Source organism: Danio rerio, chromosome 6, assembly GCF_049306965.1.
Source record: "Danio rerio strain Tuebingen ecotype United States chromosome 6, GRCz12tu, whole genome shotgun sequence".
In the NCBI taxonomy this organism is placed as follows: domain Eukaryota; kingdom Metazoa; phylum Chordata; class Actinopteri; order Cypriniformes; family Danionidae; genus Danio; species Danio rerio.
In genome coordinates, this window is record NC_133181.1 from 7,239,376 (window position 1) to 7,263,147 (window position 23,772).

At 41.1% G+C, this 23,772-nt stretch overlaps 2 long non-coding RNA genes across 2 annotated transcripts in view; both read right to left on the reverse strand.

The window, feature by feature from the left end:
- The window catches only part of LOC110438668 (uncharacterized), a 129,603-nt gene that overhangs the window by 46,105 nt on the left and 59,726 nt on the right, over positions 1-23,772 (reverse strand). The gene's annotated exons all lie outside the window — the stretch shown is intronic.
- On the reverse strand, positions 16,014-19,687 carry LOC141375076 (uncharacterized). The gene is made up of 3 exons (XR_012382219.1): positions 18,850-19,687; positions 17,551-18,657; positions 16,014-16,455 (listed from the first exon to the last, which is right to left on the reverse strand). It is a non-coding gene; the product is annotated as an uncharacterized lncRNA (long non-coding RNA).

Sequence of the window (23,772 nt, forward strand, 5' to 3'; positions counted from 1 at the left end):
TTTAGCTTGTGTCGCATGTTTTGGTGCACACTTCACATTTTCGAATTTTTTTGTGACATTTCTATTTTAGACACCGTTTCTATGTTTGCGACACATGTTTAGCTTGTGTCGCATGTTTTGCGTGCACTTCACATTTTCGATTTTTTTTATGACATTTAGATTTTAGACACCGTTTCTATTTTTGCGACACATGTTTAGCTTGTGTCGCATGTTTTGCGTGCACTTCACATTTTCGATTTTTTTTGTGACATTTCTATTTTAGACACCGTTTCTATGTCTGCGACACATGTTTAGCTTGTGTCACATGTTTTGCGTGCACTTCACATTTTCGATTTTTTTTATGACATTTCTATTTTAGACATTGTTTCTATTTTTGCGACACATGTTTAGCTTGTGTCGCATGTTTTGGTGCACACTTCACATTTTCAAATTTTTTTGTGACATTTCTATTTTAGACACCGTTTCTATGTTTGCGACACATGTTTAGCTTGTGTCGCATGTTTTGCGTGCACTTCACATTTTCGATTTTTTTCGTGACATTTAGATTTTAGACACCGTTTCTATTTCTGCAACACATGTTTAGCTTGCGTTGCATGTTTTGTGAAGGCACGGTGTAGTAAGGCACTTGACCAGCCAGTGCACACAGCAGCCTCCTGACCAATCAGAGCACCCCAAGCCACCCGGTCGATCAAGAGAGCACATCAGCTTTCAGATTAATCAGCGCACGTACGGCCCATGAAGAGCACATCAGCTTTCAGATTAATAAGCGCACGTACGGCCACCTGACCAACCAGAGGACCCAGGGTCCAACTGACCAGTCAGAGCACACAAGGCAACCTGACCGATCATAGCACCCTAACTTTATGATATTTCTATTTTAGACACCGTTTCTATTTTTGCGACACATGTTTAGCTTGTGTCACATGTTTTGCGTGCACTTCACATTTTCGATTTTTTCGTGACATTTCTATTTTAGACACCGTTTCTATTTTTGCGACACATGTTTAGCTTGTGTCGCATGTTTTGCGTGCACTTCACATTTTCGATTTTTTTTATGACATTTCTATTTTAGACACGTTTCTATTTTTGCGACACATGTTTAGCTTGCGTCGCATGTTTTGTGAAGGCACGGTGTAGTAAGGCACTTGACCAGCCAGTGCACACAGCAGCCTCCTGACCAATCAGAGCACCCCAAGCCACCCGGTCGATCAAGAGAGCACATCAGCTTTCAGATTAATCAGCGCACGTACGGCCCATGAAGAGCACATCAGCTTTCAGATTAATAAGCGCACGTACGGCCACCTGACCAACCAGAGGACCCAGAGTCCAACTGACCAGTCAGAGCACACAAGGCAACCTGACCGATCATAGCACCCTAGCTTTATGATATTTCTATTTTAGACACCGTTTCTATTTTTGCGACACATGTTTAGCTTGTGTCGCATGTTTTGCGTGCACTTCACATTTTCGATTTTTTTCATGACATTTCTATTTTAGACACCGTTTCTATTTTTGCGACACATGTTTAGCTTGTGTCCCATGTTTTGGTGCACACTTCACATTTTTGATTTTTTTCGTGACATTTCTATTTTAGACACCGTTTCTATTTTTGCGACACATGTTTAGCTTGTGTCGCATGTTTTGCGTGCACTTCACAATTTCGATTTTTTTTTATGACATTTCTATTTTAGACATCGTTTCTATTTTTGCAACACATGTTTAGCTTGTGTCGCATGTTTTGGTGCACACTTCACATTTTCGAATTTTTTTGTGACATTTCTATTTTAGACACCGTTTCTGTGTTTGCGACACATGTTTAGCTTGTGTCGCATGTTTTGCGTGCACTTCACATTTTCGATTTTTTTGTGACATTTAGATTTTAGACACCGTTTCTATTTCTGCAACACATGTTTAGCTTGCGTCGCATGTTTTGTGAAGGCACGGTGTAGTAAGGCACTTGACCAGCCAGTGCACACAGCAGCCTCCTGACCAATCAGAGCACCCAAGCCACCCGGTCGATCAAGAAAGCACATCAGCTTTCAGATTAATCAGCGCACGTACGGCCCATGAAGAGCACATCAGCTTTCAGATTAATAAGCGCACGTACGGCCACCTGACCAACCAGAGGACCCAGGGTCCAACTGACCAGTCAGAGCACACAAGGCAACCTGACCGATCATAGCACCCTAGCTTTATGATATTTCTATTTTAGACACCGTTTCTATTTTTGCGACACATGTTTAGCTTGTGTCGCATGTTTTGCGTGCACTTCACATTTTCGATTTTTTTCGTGACATTTCTATTTTAGACACCGTTTCTATGTCTGCGACACATGTTTAGCTTGTGTCACATGTTTTGCGTGCACTTCACATTTTCGATTTTTTCGTGACGTTTCTATTTTAGACACCGTTTCTATGTCTGTGACACATGTTTAGCTTGTGTCACATGTTTTGCGTGCACTTCACATTTTCGATTTTTTTCGTGACATTTCTATTTTAGACACCGTTTCTATTTTTGTGACACATGTTTAGCTTGTGTCGAATGTTTTGCGTGCACTTCACATTTTCGATTTTTTTCGTGACATTTCTATTTTAGACACCTTTTCTATGTCTGCGACACATGTTTAGCTTGTGTCGCATGTTTTGCGTGCACTTCACATTTTCGATTTTTTTTATGACATTTAGATTTTAGACACCGTTTCTATTTTTGCGACACATGTTTAGCTTGTGTCGCATGTTTTGCGTGCACTTCACATTTTCGATTTTTTTAATGACATTTCTATTTTAGACACGTTTCTATTTTTGCGACACATGTTTAGCTTGCGTCGCATGTTTTGTGAAGGCACGGTGTAGTAAGGCACTTGACCAGCCAGTGCACACAGCAGCCTCCTGACCAATCAGAGCACCCCAAGCCACCCGGTCGATCAAGAGAGCACATCAGCTTTCAGATTAATCAGCGCACGTACGGCCCATGAAGAGCACATCAGCTTTCAGATTAATAAGCGCACGTACGGCCACCTGACCAACCAGAGGACCCAGGGTCCAACTGACCAGTCAGAGCACACAAGGCAACCTGACCGATCATAGCACCCTAGCTTTATGATATTTCTATTTTAGACACCGTTTCTATTTTTGCGACACATGTTTAGCTTGTGTCGCATGTTTTGCGTGCACTTCACATTTTCGATTTTTTTCATGACATTTCTATTTTAGACACCGTTTCTATTTTTGCGACACATGTTTAGCTTGTGTCTCATGTTTTGGTGCACACTTCACATTTTTGATTTTTTTCGTGACATTTCTATTTTAGACACCGTTTCTATTTTTGCGACACATGTTTAGCTTGTGTCGCATGTTTTGCGTGCACTTCACATTTTCGATTTTTTTCATGACATTTAGATTTTAGACACCGTTTCTATTTTTGCGACACATGTTTAGCTTGTGTCGCATGTTTTGCGTGCACTTCACATTTTCGATTTTTTTTATGACATTTCTATTTTAGACATCGTTTCTATTTTTGCGACACATGTTTAGCTTGTGTCGCATGTTTTGGTGCACACTTCACATTTTCGAATTTTTTTGTGACATTTCTATTTTAGACACCGTTTCTATGTTTGCGACACATGTTTAGCTTGTGTCGCATGTTTTGCGTGCACTTCACATTTTCGATTTTTTTCGTGACATTTAGATTTTAGACACCGTTTCTATTTCTGCAACACATGTTTAGCTTGCGTTGCATGTTTTGTGAAGGCACGGTGTAGTAAGGCACTTGACCAGCATGTGCACACAGCAGCCTCCTGACCAATCAGAGCACCCCAAGCCACCCGGTCGATCAAGAGAGCACATCAGCTTTCAGATTAATCAGCGCACGTACGGCCCATGAAGAGCACATCAGCTTTCAGATTAATAAGCGCACGTACGGCCACCTGACCAACCAGAGGACCCAGGGTCCAACTGACCAGTCAGAGCACACAAGGCAACCTGACCGATCATAGCACCCTAGCTTTATGATATTTCTATTTTAGACACCGTTTCTATTTTTGCGACACAAGTTTAGCTTGTGTCGCATGTTTTGCGTGCACTTCACATTTTCGATTTTTTTCGTGACATTTCTATTTTAGACACCGTTTCTATGTCTGCGACACGTTTAGCTTGTGTCACATGTTTTGCGTGCACTTCACATTTTCGATTTTTTCGTGACGTTTCTATTTTAGACACCGTTTCTATGTCTGTGACACATGTTTAGCTTGTGTCACATGTTTTGCGTGCACTTCACATTTTCGATTTTTTTCGTGACATTTCTATTTTAGACACCTTTTCTATGTCTGCGACACATGTTTAGCTTGTGTCGCATGTTTTGCGTGCACTTCACATTTTCGATTTTTTTTATGACATTTAGATTTTAGACACCGTTTCTATTTTTGCGACACATGTTTAGCTTGCGTCGCATGTTTTGTGAAGGCACGGTGTAGTAAGGCACTTGACCAGCCAGTGCACACAGCAGCCTCCTGACCAATCAGAGCACCCCAAGCCACCCGGTCGATCAAGAGAGCACATCAGCTTTCAGATTAATCAGCGCACGTACGGCCCATGAAGAGCACATCAGCTTTCAGATTAATAAGCGCACGTACGGCCACCTGACCAACCAGAGGACCCAGGGTCCAACTGACCAGTCAGAGCACACAAGGCAACCTGACCGATCATAGCACCCTAACTTTATGATATTTCTATTTTAGACACCGTTTCTATTTTTGCGACACATGTTTAGCTTGTGTCGCATGTTTTGCGTGCACTTCACATTTTCGATTTTTTTTGTGACATTTCTATTTTAGACACCGTTTCTATGTCTGCGACACATGTTTAGCTTGTGTCACATGTTTTGCGTGCACTTCACATTTTCGATTTTTTTTATGACATTTCTATTTTAGACATTGTTTCTATTTTTGCGACACATGTTTAGCTTGTGTCGCATGTTTTGGTGCACACTTCACATTTTCGAATTTTTTTGTGACATTTCTATTTTAGACACCGTTTCTATGTTTGCGACACATGTTTAGCTTGTGTCGCATGTTTTGCGTGCACTTCACATTTTCGATTTTTTTCGTGACATTTAGATTTTAGACACCGTTTCTATTTCTGCAACACATGTTTAGCTTGCGTTGCATGTTTTGTGAAGGCACGGTGTAGTAAGGCACTTGACCAGCCAGTGCACACAGCAGCCTCCTGACCAATCAGAGCACCCCAAGCCACCCGGTCGATCAAGAGAGCACATCAGCTTTCAGATTAATCAGCGCACGTACGGCCCATGAAGAGCACATCAGCTTTCAGATTAATAAGCGCACGTACGGCCACCTGACCAACCAGAGGACCCAGGGTCCAACTGACCAGTCAGAGCACACAAGGCAACCTGACCGATCATAGCACCCTAGCTTTATGATATTTCTATTTTAGACACCGTTTCTATTTTTGCGACACAAGTTTAGCTTGTGTCGCATGTTTTGCGTGCACTTCACATTTTCGATTTTTTTCGTGACATTTCTATTTTAGACACCGTTTCTATGTCTGCGACACGTTTAGCTTGTGTCACATGTTTTGCGTGCACTTCACATTTTCGATTTTTTCGTGACGTTTCTATTTTAGACACCGTTTCTATGTCTGTGACACATGTTTAGCTTGTGTCACATGTTTTGCGTGCACTTCACATTTTCGATTTTTTTCGTGACATTTCTATTTTAGACACCTTTTCTATGTCTGCGACACATGTTTAGCTTGTGTCGCATGTTTTGCGTGCACTTCACATTTTCGATTTTTTTTATGACATTTAGATTTTAGACACCGTTTCTATTTTTGCGACACATGTTTAGCTTGCGTCGCATGTTTTGTGAAGGCACGGTGTAGTAAGGCACTTGACCAGCCAGTGCACACAGCAGCCTCCTGACCAATCAGAGCACCCCAAGCCACCCGGTCGATCAAGAGAGCACATCAGCTTTCAGATTAATCAGCGCACGTACGGCCCATGAAGAGCACATCAGCTTTCAGATTAATAAGCGCACGTACGGCCACCTGACCAACCAGAGGACCCAGGGTCCAACTGACCAGTCAGAGCACACAAGGCAACCTGACCGATCATAGCACCCTAACTTTATGATATTTCTATTTTAGACACCGTTTCTATTTTTGCGACACATGTTTAGCTTGTGTCGCATGTTTTGCGTGCACTTCACATTTTCGATTTTTTTTGTGACATTTCTATTTTAGACACCGTTTCTATGTCTGCGACACATGTTTAGCTTGTGTCACATGTTTTGCGTGCACTTCACATTTTCGATTTTTTTTATGACATTTCTATTTTAGACATTGTTTCTATTTTTGCGACACATGTTTAGCTTGTGTCGCATGTTTTGGTGCACACTTCACACTTTCAAATTTTTTTGTGACATTTCTATTTTAGACACCGTTTCTATGTTTGCGACACATGTTTAGCTTGTGTCGCATGTTTTGCGTGCACTTCACATTTTCGATTTTTTTCGTGACATTTAGATTTTAGACACCGTTTCTATTTCTGCAACACATGTTTAGCTTGCGTTGCATGTTTTGTGAAGGCACGGTGTAGTAAGGCACTTGACCAGCCAGTGCACACAGCAGCCTCCTGACCAATCAGAGCACCCCAAGCCACCCGGTCGATCAAGAGAGCACATCAGCTTTCAGATTAATCAGCGCACGTACGGCCCATGAAGAGCACATCAGCTTTCAGATTAATAAGCGCACGTACGGCCACCTGACCAACCAGAGGACCCAGGGTCCAACTGACCAGTCAGAGCACACAAGGCAACCTGACCGATCATAGCACCCTAACTTTATGATATTTCTATTTTAGACACCGTTTCTATTTTTGCGACACATGTTTAGCTTGTGTCGCATGTTTTGCGTGCACTTCACATTTTCGATTTTTTTTGTGACATTTCTATTTTAGACACCGTTTCTATGTGTGTGACACATGTTTAGCTTGTGTCACATGTTTTGCGTGCACTTCACATTTTCGTTTTTTTTCGTGACATTTCTATTTTAGACACCGTTTCTATTTTTGCCACACATGTTTAGCTTGTGTCGAATGTTTTGCGTGCACTTCACATTTTCGATTTTTTTCGTAACATTTCTATTTTAGACACCGTTTCTATGTCTGCGACACATGTTTAGCTTGTGTCACATGTTTTGCGTGCACTTCACATTTTCGATTTTTTCGTGACATTTCTATTTTAGACACCGTTTCTATGTCTGTGACACATGTTTAGCTTGTGTCACATGTTTTGCGTGCACTTCACATTTTCGTTTTTTTTCGTGACATTTCTATTTTAGACACCGTTTCTATTTTTGCCACACATGTTTAGCTTGTGTTGCATGTTTTGCGTGCACTTCACATTTTCGATTTTTTTTATGACATTTAGATTTTAGACACCGTTTCTTTTTTTGCGAAACATGTTTAGCTTGTGTCGCATGTTTTGCGTGCACTTCACATTTTCGATTTTTTTAATGACATTTCTATTTTAGACACGTTTCTATTTTTGCGACACATGTTTAGCTTGCGTCGCATGTTTTGTGAAGGCACGGTGTAGTAAGGCACTTGACCAGCCAGTGCACACAGCAGCCTCCTGACCAATCAGAGCACCCCAAGCCACCCGGTCGATCAAGAGAGCACATCAGCTTTCAGATTAATCAGCGCACGTACGGCCCATGAAGAGCACATCAGCTTTCAGATTAATAAGCGCACGTACGGCCACCTGACCAACCAGAGGACCCAGGGTCCAACTGACCAGTCAGAGCACACAAGGCAACCTGACCGATCATAGCACCCTAGCTTTATGATATTTCTATTTTAGACACCGTTTCTATTTTTGCGACACATGTTTAGCTTGTGTCGCATGTTTTGGTGCACACTTCACATTTTTGATTTTTTTCGTGACATTTCTATTTTAGACACCGTTTCTATTTTTGCGACACATGTTTAGCTTGTGTCGCATGTTTTGCGTGCACTTCACATTTTCGATTTTTTTTCATGACATTTAGATTTTACACACCGTTTCTATTTTTGCGACACATGTTTAGCTTGTGTCGCATGTTTTGCGTGCACTTCACATTTTCGATTTTTTTTATGACATTTCTATTTTAGACATTGTTTCTATTTTTGCGACACATGTTTAGCTTGTGTCGCATGTTTTGGTGCACACTTCACATTTTCAAATTTTTTGTGACATTTCTATTTTAGACACCGTTTCTATGTTTGCGACACATGTTTAGCTTGTGTCGCATGTTTTGCGTGCACTTCACATTTTCGATTTTTTTCGTGACATTTAGATTTTAGACACAGTTTCTATTTCTGCAACACATGTTTAGCTTGCGTTGCATGTTTTGTGAAGGCACGGTGTAGTAAGGCACTTGACCAGCCAGTGCACACAGCAGCCTCCTGACCAATCAGAGCACCCCAAGCCACCCGGTCGATCAAGAGAGCACATCAGCTTTCAGATTAATCAGCGCACGTACGGCCCATGAAGAGCACATCAGCTTTCAGATTAATAAGCGCACGTACGGCCACCTGACCAACCAGAGGACCCAGGGTCCAACTGACCAGTCAGAGCACACAAGGCAACCTGACCGATCATAGCACCCTAACTTTATGATATTTCTATTTTAGACACCGTTTCTATTTTTGCGACACATGTTTAGCTTGTGTCGCATGTTTTGCGTGCACTTCACATTTTCGATTTTTTTCGTGACATTTCTATTTTAGACACCGTTTCTATGTCTGCGACACATGTTTAGCTTGTGTCACATGTTTTGCGTGCACTTCACATTTTCGATTTTTTCGTGACGTTTCTATTTTAGACACCGTTTCTATGTCTGTGACACATGTTTAGCTTGTGTCACATGTTTTGCGTGCACTTCACATTTTCGATTTTTTTCGTGACATTTCTATTTTAGACACCGTTTCTATTTTTGTGACACATGTTTAGCTTGTGTCGAATGTTTTGCGTGCACTTCACATTTTCGATTTTTTTCGTGACATTTCTATTTTAGACACCTTTTCTATGTCTGCGACACATGTTTAGCTTGTGTCGCATGTTTTGCGTGCACTTCACATTTTCGATTTTTTTTATGACATTTAGATTTTAGACACCGTTTCTATTTTTGCGACACATGTTTAGCTTGTGTCGCATGTTTTGTGTGCACTTCACATTTTCGATTTTTTTTATGACATTTCTATTTTAGACACGTTTCTATTTTTGCGACACATGTTTAGCTTGCGTCGCATGTTTTGTGAAGGCACGGTGTAGTAAGGCACTTGACCAGCCAGTGCACACAGCAGCCTCCTGACCAATCAGAGCACCCCAAGCCACCCGGTCGATCAAGAGAGCACATCAGCTTTCAGATTAATCAGCGCACGTACGGCCCATGAAGAGCACATCAGCTTTCAGATTAATAAGCGCACGTACGGCCACCTGACCAACCAGAGGACCCAGGGTCCAACTGACCAGTCAGAGCACACAAGGCAACCTGACCGATCATAGCACCCTAGCTTTATGATATTTCTATTTTAGACACCGTTTCTATTTTTGCGACACATGTTTAGCTTGTGTCGCATGTTTTGCGTGCACTTCACATTTTCGATTTTTTTCATGACATTTCTATTTTAGACACCGTTTCTATTTTTGCGACACATGTTTAGCTTGTGTCCCATGTTTTGGTGCACACTTCACATTTTTGATTTTTTTCGTGACATTTCTATTTTAGACACCGTTTCTATTTTTGCGACACATGTTTAGCTTGTGTCGCATGTTTTGCGTGCACTTCACATTTTCGATTTTTTTTATGACATTTAGATTTTAGACACCGTTTCTATTTTTGCGACACATGTTTAGCTTGTGTCGCATGTTTTGCGTGCACTTCACATTTTCGATTTATTTCATGACATTTAGATTTTAGACACCGTTTCTATTTTTGCAACACATGTTTAGCTTGTGTCGCATGTTTTGCGTGCACTTCACATTTTCGATTTTTTTTATGACATTTCTATTTTAGACATTGTTTCTATTTTTGCGACACATGTTTAGCTTGTGTCGCATGTTTTGGTGCACACTTCACATTTTCGAATTTTTTTGTGACATTTCTATTTTAGACACCGTTTCTATGTTTGCGACACATGTTTAGCTTGTGTCGCATGTTTTGCGTGCACTTCACATTTTTGATTTTTTTGTGACATTTAGATTTTAAACACCGTTTCTATTTCTGCAACACATGTTTAGCTTGCGTCGCATGTTTTGTGAAGGCACGGTGTAGTAAGGCACTTGACCAGCCAGTGCACACAGCAGCCTCCTGACCAATCAGAGCACCCCAAGCCACCCGGTCGATCAAGAGAGCACATCAGCTTTCAGATTAATCAGCGCACGTACGGCCCATGAAGAGCACATCAGCTTTCAGATTAATAAGCGCACGTACGGCCACCTGACCAACCAGAGGACCCAGGGTCCAACTGACCAGTCAGAGCACACAAGGCAACCTGACCGATCATAGCACCCTAGCTTTATGATATTTCTATTTTAGACACCGTTTCTATTTTTGCGACACATGTTTAGCTTGTGTCGCATGTTTTGCGTGCACTTCACATTTTCGATTTTTTTCGTGACATTTCTATTTTAGACACCGTTTCTATTTCTGCGACACATATTTAGCTTGTGTCACATGTTTTGCGTGCACTTCACATTTTCTATTTTTTCGTGACGTTTCTATTTTAGACACCGTTTCTATGTCTGTGACACATGTTTAGCTTGTGTCACATGTTTTGCGTGCACTTCACATTTTCGATTTTTTTCGTGACATTTCTATTTTAGACACCTTTTCTATGTCTGCGACACATGTTTAGCTTGTGTCGCATGTTTTGCGTGCACTTCACATTTTCGATTTTTTTTTATGACATTTCTATTTTAGACACGTTTCTATTTTTGCGACACATGTTTAGCTTGCGTCGCATGTTTTGTGAAGGCACGGTGTAGTAAGGCACTTGACCAGCCAGTGCACACAGCAGCCTCCTGACCAATCAGAGCACCCCAAGCCACCCGGTCGATCAAGAGAGCACATCAGCTTTCAGATTAATCAGCGCACGTACGGCCCATGAAGAGCACATCAGCTTTCAGATTAATAAGCGCACGTACGGCCACCTGACCAACCAGAGGACCCAGGGTCCAACTGACCAGTCAGAGCACACAAGGCAACCTGACCGATCATAGCACCCTAGCTTTATGATATTTCTATTTTAGACACCGTTTCTATTTTTGCGACACATGTTTAGCTTGTGTCGCATGTTTTGGTGCACACTTCACATTTTTGATTTTTTTCGTGACATTTCTATTTCAGACACCGTTTCTATTTTTGCGACACATGTTTAGCTTGTGTCGCATGTTTTGCGTGCACTTCACATTTTCGATTTTTTTCATGACATTTAGATTTTAGACACCGTTTCTATGTTTGCGACACATGTTTAGCTTGTGTCGCATGTTTTGCGTGCACTTCACATTTTCGATTTTTTTCGTGACATTTAGATTTTAGACACCGTTTCTATTTCTGCAACACATGTTTAGCTTGCGTTGCATGTTTTGTGAAGGCACGGTGTAGTAAGGCACTTGACCAGCCAGTGCACACAGCAGCCTCCTGACCAATCAGAGCACCCCAAGCCACCCGGTCGATCAAGAGAGCACATCAGCTTTCAGATTAATCAGCGCACGTACGGCCCATGAAGAGCACATCAGCTTTCAGATTAATAAGCGCACGTACGGCCACCTGACCAACCAGAGGACCCAGGGTCCAACTGACCAGTCAGAGCACACAAGGCAACCTGACCGATCATAGCACCCTAGCTTTATGATATTTCTATTTTAGACACCGTTTCTATTTTTGCGACACATGTTTAGCTTGTGTCGCATGTTTTGGTGCACACTTCACATTTTTGATTTTTTTCGTGACATTTCTATTTTAGACACCGTTTCTATTTTTGCGACACATGTTTAGCTTGTTTCGCATGTTTTGCGTGCACTTCACATTTTCGATTTTTTTTATGACATTTCTATTTTAGACACCGTTTCTATGTCTGCGACACATGTTTAGCTTGTGTCACATGTTTTGCGTGCACTTCACATTTTCGATTTTTTCGTGACGTTTCTATTTTAGACACCGTTTCTATGTCTGTGACACATGTTTAGCTTGTGTCACATGTTTTGCGTGCACTTCACATTTTCGATTTTTTTCGTGACATTTCTATTTTAGACACCGTTTCTATTTTTGTGACACATGTTTAGCTTGTGTCGAATGTTTTGCGTGCACTTCACATTTTCGATTTTTTTCGTGACATTTCTATTTTAGACACCATTTCTATGTCTGCGACACATGTTTAGCTTGTGTCGCATGTTTTGCGTGCACTTCACATTTTCGATTTTTTTTATGACATTTAGATTTTAGACACCGTTTCTATTTTTGCGACACATGTTTAGCTTGTGTCGCATGTTTTGCGTGCACTTCACATTTTCGATTTTTTTAATGACATTTCTATTTTAGACACGTTTCTATTTTTGCGACACATGTTTAGCTTGCGTCGCATGTTTTGTGAAGGCACGGTGTAGTAAGGCACTTGACCAGCCAGTGCACACAGCAGCCTCCTGACCAATCAGAGCACCCCAAGCCACCCGGTCGATCAAGAGAGCACATCAGCTTTCAGATTAATCAGCGCACGTACGGCCCATGAAGAGCACATCAGCTTTCAGATTAATAAGCGCACGTACGGCCACCTGACCAACCAGAGGACCCAGGGTCCAACTGACCAGTCAGAGCACACAAGGCAACCTGACCGATCATAGCACCCTAGCTTTATGATATTTCTATTTTAGACACCGTTTCTATTTTTGCGACACATGTTTAGCTTGTGTCGCATGTTTTGCGTGCACTTCACATTTTCGATTTTTTTCATGACATTTCTATTTTAGACACCGTTTCTATTTTTGCGACACATGTTTAGCTTGTGTCTCATGTTTTGGTGCACACTTCACATTTTTGATTTTTTTCGTGACATTTCTATTTTAGACACCGTTTCTATTTTTGCGACACATGTTTAGCTTGTGTCGCATGTTTTGCGTGCACTTCACATTTTCGATTTATTTCATGACATTTAGATTTTAGACACCGTTTCTATTTTTGCGACACATGCTTAGCTTGTGTCGCATGTTTTGCGTGCACTTCACATTTTCGATTTTTTTTATGACATTTCTATTTTAGACATCGTTTCTATTTTTGCGACACATGTTTAGCTTGTGTCGCATGTTTTGCGTGCACACTTCACATTTTCGAATTTTTTTGTGACATTTCTATTTTAGACACCGTTTCTATGTTTGCGACACATGTTTAGCTTGTGTCGCATGTTTTGCGTGCACTTCACATTTTCGATTTATTTCATGACATTTAGATTTTAGACACCGTTTCTATTTTTGCAACACATGTTTAGCTTGTGTCGCATGTTTTGCGTGCACTTCACATTTTCGATTTTTTTCGTGACATTTCTATTTTAGACACCTTTTCTATGTCTGCGACACATGTTTAGCTTGTGTCGCATGTTTTGCGTGCACTTCACATTTTCGATTTTTTTTATGACATTTAGATTTTAGACACCGTTTCTATTTTTGCGACACATGTTTAGCTTGTGTCGCATGTTTTGCGTGCACTTCACATTTTCGATTTTTTTAATGACATTTCTATTTTAGACACGTTTCTATTTTTGCGACACATGTTTAGCTTGCGTCGCATGTTTTGTGAAGGCACGGTGTAGTAAGGCACTTGACCAGCCAGTGCACACAGCAGCCTCCTGACCAATCAGAGCACCCCAAGCCACCCGGTCGATCAAGAGAGCACATCAGCTTTCAGATTAATCAGCGCACGTACGGCCCATGAAGAGCACATCAGCTTTCAGATTAATAAGCGCACGTACGGCCACCTGACCAACCAGAGGACCCAGGGTCCAACTGACCAGTCAGAGCACACAAGGCAACCTGACCGATCATAGCACCCTAGCTTTATGATATTTCTATTTTAGACACCGTTTCTATTTTTGCGACACATGTTTAGCTTGTGTCGCATGTTTTGCGTGCACTTCACATTTTCGATTTTTTTCATGACATTTCTATTTTAGACACCGTTTCTATTTTTGCGACACATGTTTAGCTTGTGTCTCATGTTTTGGTGCACACTTCACATTTTTGATTTTTTTCGTGACATTTCTATTTTAGACACCGTTTCTATTTTTGCGACACATGTTTAGCTTGTGTCGCATGTTTTGCGTGCACTTCACATTTTCGATTTATTTCATGACATTTAGATTTTAGACACCGTTTCTATTTTTGCGACACATGCTTAGCTTGTGTCGCATGTTTTGCGTGCACTTCACATTTTCGATTTTTTTTATGACATTTCTATTTTAGACATCGTTTCTATTTTTGCGACACATGTTTAGCTTGTGTCGCATGTTTTGCGTGCACACTTCACATTTTCGAATTTTTTTGTGACATTTCTATTTTAGACACCGTTTCTATGTTTGCGACACATGTTTAGCTTGTGTCGCATGTTTTGCGTGCACTTCACATTTTCGATTTTTTTCGTGACATTTAGATTTTAGACACCGTTTCTATTTCTGCAACACATGTTTAGCTTGCGTTGCATGTTTTGTGAAGGCACGGTGTAGTAAGGCACTTGACCAGCCAGTGCACACAGCAGCCTCCTGACCAATCAGAGCACCCCAAGCCACCCGGTCGATCAAGAGAGCACATCAGCTTTCAGATTAATCAGCGCACGTACGGCCCATGAAGAGCACATCAGCTTTCAGATTAATAAGCGCACGTACGGCCACCTGACCAACCAGAGGACCCAGGGTCCAACTGACCAGTCAGAGCACACAAGGCAACCTGACCGATCATAGCACCCTAGCTTTATGATATTTCTATTTTAGACACCGTTTCTATTTTTGCGACACAAGTTTAGCTTGTGTCGCATGTTTTGCGTGCACTTCACATTTTCGATTTTTTTCGTGACATTTCTATTTTAGACACCGTTTCTATGTCTGCGACACGTTTAGCTTGTGTCACATGTTTTGCGTGCACTTCACATTTTCGATTTTTTCGTGACGTTTCTATTTTAGACACCGTTTCTATGTCTGTGACACATGTTTAGCTTGTGTCACATGTTTTGCGTGCACTTCACATTTTCGATTTTTTTCGTGACATTTCTATTTTAGACACCTTTTCTATGTCTGCGACACATGTTTAGCTTGTGTCGCATGTTTTGCGTGCACTTCACATTTTCGATTTTTTTTATGACATTTAGATTTTAGACACCGTTTCTATTTTTGCGACACATGTTTAGCTTGTGTCGCATGTTTTGCATGCACTTCACATTTTCGATTTTTTTTATGACATTTCTATTTTAGACACGTTTCTATTTTTGCGACACATGTTTAGCTTGCGTCGCATGTTTTGTGAAGGCACGGTGTAGTAAGGCACTTGACCAGCCAGTGCACACAGCAGCCTCCTGACCAATCAGAGCACCCCAAGCCACCCGGTCGATCAAGAGAGCACATCAGCTTTCAGATTAATCAGCGCACGTACGGCCCATGAAGAGCACATCAGCTTTCAGATTAATAAGCGCACGTACGGCCACCTGACCAACCAGAGGACCCAGGGTCCAACTGACCAGTCAGAGCACACAAGGCAACCTGACCGATCATAGCACCCTAACTTTATGATATTTCTATTTTAGACACCGTTTCTATTTTTGCGACACATGTTTAGCTTGTGTCGCATGTTTTGCGTGCACTTCACATTTTCGATTTTTTTTGTGACATTTCTATTTTAGACACCGTTTCTATGTCTGCGACACATGTTTAGCTTGTGTCACATGTTTTGCGTGCACTTCACATTTTCGATTTTTTTTATGACATTTCTATTTTAGACATTGTTTCTATTTTTGCGACACATGTTTAGCTTGTGTCGCATGTTTTGGTGCACACTTCACATTTTCAAATTTTTTTGTGACAATTCTATTTTAGACACCGTTTCTATGTTTGCGACACATGTTTAGCTTGTGTCGCATGTTTTGCGTGCACTTCACATTTTTGATTTTTTTCGTGACATTTAGATTTTAGACACCGTTTCTATTTCTGCAACACATGTTTAGCTTGCGTTGCATGTTTTGTGAAGGCACGGTGTAGTAAGGCACTTGACCAGCCAGTGCACACAGCAGCCTCCTGACCAATCAGAGCACCCCAAGCCACCCGGTCGATCAAGAGAGCACATCAGCTTTCAGATTAATCAGCGCACGTACGGCCCATGAAGAGCACATCAGCTTTCAGATTAATAAGCGCACGTACGGCCACCTGACCAACCAGAGGACCCAGGGTCCAACTGACCAGTCAGAGCACACAAGGCAACCTGACTGATCATAGCACCCTAACTTTATGATATTTCTATTTTAGACACCGTTTCTATTTTTGCGACACATGTTTAGCTTGTGTCGCATGTTTTGCGTGCACTTCACATTTTCGATTTTTTTTGTGACATTTCTATTTTAGACACCGTTTCTATGTCTGCGACACATGTTTAGCTTGTGTCACATGTTTTGCGTGCACTTCACATTTTCGATTTTTTCGTGACATTTCTATTTTAGACACCGTTTCTATGTGTGTGACACATGTTTAGCTTGTGTCACATGTTTTGCGTGCACTTCACATTTTCGTTTTTTTTCGTGACATTTCTATTTTAGACACCGTTTCTATTTTTGCCACACATGTTTAGCTTGTGTCGAATGTTTTGCGTGCACTTCACATTTTCGATTTTTTTCGTAACATTTCTATTTTAGACACCGTTTCTATGTCTGCGACACATGTTTAGCTTGTGTCACATGTTTTGCGTGCACTTCACATTTTCGATTTTTTCGTGACATTTCTATTTTAGACACCGTTTCTATGTCTGTGACACATGTTTAGCTTGTGTCACATGTTTTGCGTGCACTTCACATTTTCGTTTTTTTTCGTGACATTTCTATTTTAGACACCGTTTCTATTTTTGCCACACATGTTTAGCTTGTGTTGCATGTTTTGCGTGCACTTCACATTTTCGATTTTTTTTATGACATTTAGATTTTAGACACCGTTTCTATTTTTGCGACACATGTTTAGCTTGTGTCGCATGTTTTGCGTGCACTTCACATTTTCGATTTTTTTAATGACATTTCTATTTTAGACACGTTTCTATTTTTGCGACACATGTTTAGCTTGCGTCGCATGTTTTGTGAAGGCACGGTGTAGTAAGGCACTTGACCAGCCAGTGCACACAGCAGCCTCCTGACCAATCAGAGCACCCCAAGCCACCCGGTCGATCAAGAGAGCACATCAGCTTTCAGATTAATCAGCGCACGTACGGCCCATGAAGAGCACATCAGCTTTCAGATTAATAAGCGCACGTACGGCCACCTGACCAACCAGAGGACCCAGGGTCCAACTGACCAGTCAGAGCACACAAGGCAACCTGACCGATCATAGCACCCTAGCTTTATGATATTTCTATTTTAGACACCGTTTCTATTTTTGCGACACATGTTTAGCTTGTGTCGCATGTTTTGGTGCACACTTCACATTTTTGATTTTTTTCGTGACATTTCTATTTTAGACACCGTTTCTATTTTTGCGACACATGTTTAGCTTGTGTCGCATGTTTTGCGTGCACTTCACATTTTCGATTTTTTTTCATGACATTTAGATTTTACACACCGTTTCTATTTTTGCGACACATGTTTAGCTTGTGTCGCATGTTTTGCGTGCACTTCACATTTTCGATTTTTTTTATGACATTTCTATTTTAGACATTGTTTCTATTTTTGCGACACATGTTTAGCTTGTGTCGCATGTTTTGGTGCACACTTCACATTTTCAAATTTTTTTGTGACATTTCTATTTTAGACACCGTTTCTATGTTTGCGACACATGTTTAGCTTGTGTCGCATGTTTTGCGTGCACTTCACATTTTCGATTTTTTTCGTGACATTTAGATTTTAGACACAGTTTCTATTTCTGCAACACATGTTTAGCTTGCGTTGCATGTTTTGTGAAGGCACGGTGTAGTAAGGCACTTGACCAGCCAGTGCACACAGCAGCCTCCTGACCAATCAGAGCACCCCAAGCCACCCGGTCGATCAAGAGAGCACATCAGCTTTCAGATTAATCAGCGCACGTACGGCCCATGAAGAGCACATCAGCTTTCAGATTAATAAGCGCACGTACGGCCACCTGACCAACCAGAGGACCCAGGGTCCAACTGACCAGTCAGAGCACACAAGGCAACCTGACCGATCATAGCACCCTAACTTTATGATATTTCTATTTTAGACACCGTTTCTATTTTTGCGACACATGTTTAGCTTGTGTCGCATGTTTTGCGTGCACTTCACATTTTCGATTTTTTTCGTGACATTTCTATTTTAGACACCGTTTCTATGTCTGCGACACATGTTTAGCTTGTGTCACATGTTTTGCGTGCACTTCACATTTTCGATTTTTTCGTGACGTTTCTATTTTAGACACCTTTTCTATTTTTGTGACACATGTTTAGCTTGTGTCGAATGTTTTGCGTGCACTTCACATTTTCGATTTTTTTCGTGACATTTCTATTTTAGACACCTTTTCTATGTCTGCGACACATGTTTAGCTTGTGTCGCATGTTTTGCGTGCACTTCACATTTTCGATTTTTTTTATGACATTTAGATTTTAGACACCGTTTCTATTTTTGCGACACATGTTTAGCTTGTGTCGCATGTTTTGCGTGCACTTCACATTTTCGATTTTTTTTATGACATTTCTATTTTAGACACGTTTCTATTTTTGCGACACATGTTTAGCCTGCGTCGCATGTTTTGTGAAGGCACGGTGTAGTAAGGCACTTGACCAGCCAGTGCACACAGCAGCCTCCTGACCAATCAGAGCACCCCAAGCCACCCGGTCGATCAAGAGAGCACATCAGCTTTCAGATTAATCAGCGCACGTACGGCCCATGAAGAGCACATCAGCTTTCAGATTAATAAGCGCACGTACGGCCACCTGACCAACCAGAGGACCCAGGGTCCAACTGACCAGTCAGAGCACACAAGGCAACCTGACCGATCATAGCACCCTAGCTTTATGATATTTCTATTTTAGACACCGTTTCTATTTTTGCGACACATGTTTAGCTTGTGTCGCATGTTTTGCGTGCACTTCACATTTTCGATTTTTTTCATGACATTTCTATTTTAGACACCGTTTCTATTTTTGCGACACATGTTTAGCTTGTGTCCCATGTTTTGGTGCACACTTCACATTTTTGATTTTTTTCGTGACATTTCTATTTTAGACACCGTTTCTATTTTTGCGACACATGTTTAGCTTGTGTCGCATGTTTTGCGTGCACTTCACATTTTCGATTTTTTTATGACATTTAGATTTTAGACACCGTTTCTATTTTTGCGACACATGTTTAGCTTGTGTCGCATGTTTTGCGTGCACTTCACATTTTCGATTTTTTTCATGACATTTAGATTTTAGACACCGTTTCTATTTTTGCGACACATGTTTAGCTTGTGTCGCATGTTTTGCGTGCACTTCACATTTTCGATTTTTTTTATGACATTTCTATTTTAGACATCGTTTCTATTTTCGCGACACATGTTTAGCTTGTGTCGCATGTTTTGCGTGCACTTCACATTTTCGATTTTTTTTATGACATTTCTATTTTAGACACGTTTCTATTTTTGCGACACATGTTTAGCTTGCGTCGCATGTTTTGTGAAGGCACGGTGTAGTAAGGCACTTGACCAGCCAGTGCACACAGCAGCCTCCTGACCAATCAGAGCACCCCAAGCCACCCGGTCGATCAAGAAAGCACATCAGCTTTCAGATTAATCAGCGCACGTACGGCCCATGAAGAGCACATCAGCTTTCAGATTAATAAGCGCACGTACGGCCACCTGACCAACCAGAGGACCCAGGGTCCAACTGACCAGTCAGAGCACACAAGGCAACCTGACCGATCATAGCACCCTAGCTTTATGATATTTCTATTTTAGACACCGTTTCTATTTTTGCGACACATGTTTAGCTTGTGTCGCATGTTTTGCGTGCACTTCACATTTTCGATTTTTTTTCATGACATTTAGATTTTACACACCGTTTCTATTTTTGCGACACATGTTTAGCTTGTGTCGCATGTTTTGCGTGCACTTCACATTTTCGATTTTTTTCATGACATTTAGATTTTAGACACCGTTTCTATTTTTGCGACACATGTTTAGCTTGTGTCGCATGTTTTGGTGCACACTTCACATTTTCAAATTTTTTTGTGACATTTCTATTTTAGACACCGTTTCTATGTTTGCGACACATGTTTAGCTTGTGTCGCATGTTTTGCGTGCACTTCACATTTTCAATTTTTTTTCGTGACATTTAGATTTTAGACACAGTTTCTATTTCTGCAACACATGTTTAGCTTGCGTTGCATGTTTTGTGAAGGCACGGTGTAGTAAGGCACTTGACCAGCCAGTGCACACAGCAGCCTCCTGACCAATCAGAGCACCCCAAGCCACCCGGTCGATCAAGAGAGCACATCAGCTTTCAGATTAATCAGCGCACGTACGGCCCATGAAGAGCACATCAGCTTTCAGATTAATAAGCGCACGTACGGCCACCTGACCAACCAGAGGACCCAGGGTCCAACTGACCAGTCAGAGCACACAAGGCAACCTGACCGATCATAGCACCCTAACTTTATGATATTTCTATTTTAGACACCGTTTCTATTTTTGCGACACATGTTTAGCTTGTGTCGCATGTTTTGCGTGCACTTCACATTTTCGATTTTTTTCGTGACATTTCTATTTTAGACACCGTTTCTATGTCTGCGACACATGTTTAGCTTGTGTCACATGTTTTGCGTGCACTTCACATTTTCGATTTTTTCGTGACGTTTCTATTTTAGACACCGTTTCTATGTCTGTGACACATGTTTAGCTTGTGTCACATGTTTTGCGTGCACTTCACATTTTCGATTTTTTTCGTGACATTTCTATTTTAGACACCGTTTCTATTTTTGTGACACATGTTTAGCTTGTGTCGAATGTTTTGCGTGCACTTCACATTTTCGATTTTTTTCGTGACATTTCTATTTTAGACACCTTTTCTATGTCTGCGACACATGTTTAGCTTGTGTCGCATGTTTTGCGTGCACTTCACATTTTCGATTTTTTTTATGACATTTAGATTTTAGACACCGTTTCTATTTTTGCGACACATGTTTAGCTTGTGTCGCATGTTTTGCGTGCACTTCACATTTTCAATTTTTTTTGTGACATTTCTATTTTAGACACGTTTCTATTTTTGCGACACATGTTTAGCTTGCGTCGCATGTTTTGTGAAGGCACGGTGTAGTAAGGCACTTGACCAGCCAGTGCACACAGCAGCCTCCTGACCAATCAGAGCACCCCAAGCCACCCGGTCGATCAAGAGAGCACATCAGCTTTCAGATTAATCAGCGCACGTACGGCCCATGAAGAGCACATCAGCTTTCAGATTAATAAGCGCACGTACGGCCACCTGACCAACCAGAGGACCCAGGGTCCAACTGACCAGTCAGAGCACACAAGGCAACCTGACCGATCATAGCACCCTAGCTTTATGATATTTCTATTTTAGACACCGTTTCTATTTTTGCGACACATGTTTAGCTTGTGTCGCATGTTTTGCTAGCACTTCACATTTTCGATTTTTTTCATGACATTTCTATTTTAGACACCGTTTCTATTTTTGCGACACATGTTTAGCTTGTGTCCCATGTTTTGGTGCACACTTCACATTTTTGATTTTTTTCGTGACATTTCTATTTTAGACACCGTTTCTATTTTTGCGACACATGTTTAGCTTGTGTCGCATGTTTTGCGTGCACTTCACATTTTCGATTTTTTTTATGACATTTAGATTTTAGACACCGTTTCTATTTTTGCGACACATGTTTAGCTTGTGTCGCATGTTTTGCGTGCACTTCACATTTTCGATTTTTTTCATGACATTTAGATTTTAGACACCGTTTCTATTTTTGCGACACATGTTTAGCTTGTGTCGCATGTTTTGCGTGCACTTCACATTTTCGATTTTTTTTATGACATTTCTATTTTAGACATCGTTTTTATTTTTGCGACACATGTTTAGCTTGTGTCGCATGTTTTGGTGCACACTTCACATTTTCGAATTTTTTTGTGACATTTCTATTTTAGACACCGTTTCTATGTTTGCGACACATGTTTAGCTTGTGTCGCATGTTTTGCGTGCACTTCACATTTTTGATTTTTTTGTGACATTTAGATTTTAAACACCGTTTCTATTTCTGCAACACATGTTTAGCTTGCGTCGCATGTTTTGTGAAGGCACGGTGTAGTAAGGCACTTGACCAGCCAGTGCACACAGCAGCCTCCTGACCAATCAGAGCACCCCAAGCCACCCGGTCGATCAAGAAAGCACATCAGCTTTCAGATTAATCAGCGCACGTACGGCCCATGAAGAGCACATCAGCTTTCAGATTAATAAGCGCACGTACGGCCACCTGACCAACCAGAGGACCCAGGGTCCAACTGACCAGTCAGAGCACACAAGGCAACCTGACCGATCATAGCACCCTAGCTTTATGATATTTCTATTTTAGACACCGTTTCTATTTTTGCGACACATGTTTAGCTTGTGTCGCATGTTTTGCGTGCACTTCACATTTTCGATTTTTTTTCATGACATTTAGATTTTACACACCGTTTCTATTTTTGCGACACATGTTTAGCTTGTGTCGCATGTTTTGCGTGCACTTCACATTTTCGATTTTTTTTATGACATTTCTATTTTAGACATTGTTTCTATTTTTGCGACACATGTTTAGCTTGTGTCGCATGTTTTGGTGCACACTTCACATTTTCAAATTTTTTTGTGACATTTCTATTTTAGACACCGTTTCTATGTTTGCGACACATGTTTAGCTTGTGTCGCATGTTTTGCGTGCACTTCACATTTTCGATTTTTTTCGTGACATTTAGATTTTAGACACAGTTTCTATTTCTGCAACACATGTTTAGCTTGCGTTGCATGTTTTGTGAAGGCACGGTGTAGTAAGGCACTTGACCAGCCAGTGCACACAGCAGCCTCCTGACCAATCAGAGCACCCCAAGCCACCCGGTCGATCAAGAGAGCACATCAGCTTTCAGATTAATCAGCGCACGTACGGCCCATGAAGAGCACATCAGCTTTCAGATTAATAAGCGCACGTACGGCCACCTGACCAACCAGAGGACCCAGGGTCCAACTGAGCAGTCAGAGCACACAAGGCAACCTGACCGATCATAGCACCCTAGCTTTATGATATTTCTATTTTAGACACCGTTTCTATTTTTGCGACACATGTTTAGCTTGTGTCGCATGTTTTGCGTGCACTTCACATTTTCGATTTTTTTTCATGACATTTAGATTTTACACACCGTTTCTATTTTTGCGACACATGTTTAGCTTGTGTCGCATGTTTTGCGTGCACTTCACATTTTCGATTTTTTTTATGACATTTCTATTTTAGACATTGTTTCTATTTTTGCGACACATGTTTAGCTTGTGTCGCATGTTTTGGTGCACACTTCACA